This window comes from Galeopterus variegatus, unplaced genomic scaffold (assembly GCF_000696425.1).
Source record: "Galeopterus variegatus unplaced genomic scaffold, G_variegatus-3.0.2 Scaffold12840, whole genome shotgun sequence".
Lineage (NCBI taxonomy): Eukaryota > Metazoa > Chordata > Mammalia > Dermoptera > Cynocephalidae > Galeopterus > Galeopterus variegatus.
In genome coordinates, this window is record NW_007738951.1 from 25986 (window position 1) to 28621 (window position 2636).

The following is a 2636-nucleotide window of genomic DNA, read 5'->3' on the forward strand; positions in this document are numbered from 1 at the left end:
TTATTTAGTATAAGAAGACAATAAGAAAGTTTAGTAAAACTCTAATGAAAAGCCAATAAGCAAAGTCTCCGTTTTAACAACATAATTAGCCTTGTCAAACCAAGGATCCAAAAAATTCGTTTAAGACTCAGAGTTGTTTCTCTCTGTGGAAATCTTTAGTAAAAGGCAAAAGACTGACACAATCTGAAGAGAAACCAGAGTATCTAGTGTTACTTTCTTACACTCCCTGTAGGTTAGGAACAGAAACTCTCTTATTCTGCTTATCTTCTTCTGCTCCTAGCACTAGATTTATGTCAACACATATTTGCTGAATCTAAGTGAATGGAAAACATAAAGGTTATGATTAAAACCGAAATTTTTCCTTTACTCTGCCCCCAAATGAGGAACATATCGAGTTTTGGCAGGTGGTGAGAATAGGAAATTATTATAAAAATAACAACCAACTAAATTAAAATATAATAGGAAATGATCAATTGCCTTAATGAAATCTCTATCTGAATGTGCCAGTAATTCTGTGAGATTAAAAATATCTAAGACGAGTTCTAATGAATATAAATGAAATATCACCCATTAAATTAGTCATGGAGGAGTAGTGTATTGACATTTGGCCTTCATATAGCAAAAAGAATGTGAACAGCCAAGACAAATCCACTATTAAGTAAACCAAAAGTCGTTGTGGACAGATGGTATTGAAGGCAAAGCTGAAGGAATCCGTGACTGGCTTCGTGTGGTTACAAACACAGTCCCTACGTTACCAGTGACGCACAAGAGGAGGCTGAACTTGCAGGGTATGTGAGTCTAGGGAAGGGCAAGAGGAATTTGTAAANTTAGGCCATCTACCAGCATAAAGAGTTATCCCATGAAAGTCACACTGTTGATGACTTGTAGCTGACTCATCCACACAAGCAGTTCTCGAAAAAATGTTAATTGCTGTGAAGGGGTACTTCATGGCTTGGATGAAACATCCTGTTCTTAAGTAATTCATGTAAGTTCTTAACATTGGTGATGTACCAATTAATGTATAGCTTGATAACTCTGAGTAAGCCACCAAGTTACCTTTAAGATTAGCCAAAACATTGTCTTACATGTGGACACTCACCTGAATGCAAACATTTTTGCTTATGATTTAAGGAATTGAAAGATGTTTCCAGATAGTCTCTGCCTTGAGTTGAGTCTCATAATCTCAGTGTCATCATCCTGTTCTTAAGATAAGGACAAAATGTGGCTAGGGTGCTGGCCAGTTAGCTCAGTTGGTTAGAGTGTGATGTTATAACATCAAGGTTGAGTATTCAGATTGCTCTACTGGCAAGCCACCAAGAAAAAAAATGTGGCTAGAGCCAGAACATACAGATTAATGTATAATTTGTGACTGAAAGCAGTTACACAGTTGTTTCAAACAGCTGAAGCATAAAGCTTTTGCCTAAAATTTCACATAGACATTTAAACTTTCTGGTGTAACTTGTAACCAATGAGTGAAACTTCTGTATTTGGCCCAGCAATGAGAATGGAATAACTTCACTCTACAGTGATTCCTCCCTCCAAACCCCAACTCTCACTGTAACCTCACCTATAAAATCTTCCAGCTTGTGATAGGTTTCAGAGCACTTCCCAACTTTGTTGGTCTTTACTTCCCATATCAATCCTCATATTTGGCTCTCATTAAACCTTCATAAAATTACTTCTGCTTCAATAGACTTTATTTTAGTCCACACTGTAAACATCCACAACCACCTCCCCTAGAACCTTGTCAGGGCATGGCTAGAATTTATACCCACTCTTCAGAGAGAGACCTCAGGACCAAATTACTGCAAAATACAACAATCTCTGATAAACAACTGCAACAGCCACCAACAAAACACTAGAGAGAATTCGAGGGCAGAGATTTTGCTAATTCTCAGTAGGGACTGATGATTGCACTTGTCCCACCTGGGGGACAGAGAAACCAGGAAAGTGTGGGTTGCACACTCTTGTTTGGTGCTGGCATGAGAGATCACACAACTCGAGAAGCACTGACTGATGTCTGGGGGTTTGAGTAGTCAGTCTCAACCCACCCAATCCTCTTACTGGGCTCTTGACTCCTCCACAGGAAAGAATTCAAGAGTGGAGTCACAAGACAAAGTGAGAACAGGTTTAAAGTAACAAAGAAGAGATACAGATTTGACAAAGAGAGAGACAGAGACAGAGACAGAGANATATTTGAGAATATTCTCTGCTCCCTAGCTCCTGTAGTGGAAGGTCATTCAGCTACCAGGGTTACATAGGCCCTCTCTACTGACCATGCCCAGCACTGGATTTGCATAAGCCAGCCCTTTGTAGTCTCATTTTCCCCATGTCGGTGCTGAATATAGGTCTAACTGGCAACATTAGATTTCCTCTAGGGAAGGGCCTAGAGGAGGGTCCTGAAGAGTGGCTGGAAACTCAGATGCATGTCTGGAAACCTGAACCCAGGGAAACTGAGCACATCCTGTCTCACGATGTGGTTGGTGTTTTCTACAAGACATTTTGTACTTCTGGAGATGAGTGTAGAGGATTGAGGAGCCAGGCCAAGGTTTCCTAAAGGTCAGAGTAAAATTGTCCTGAATCTCAAAAGATCTTGGAAGATTATGTTTCACCAGAGGGACAGGGCTGCTGACTGG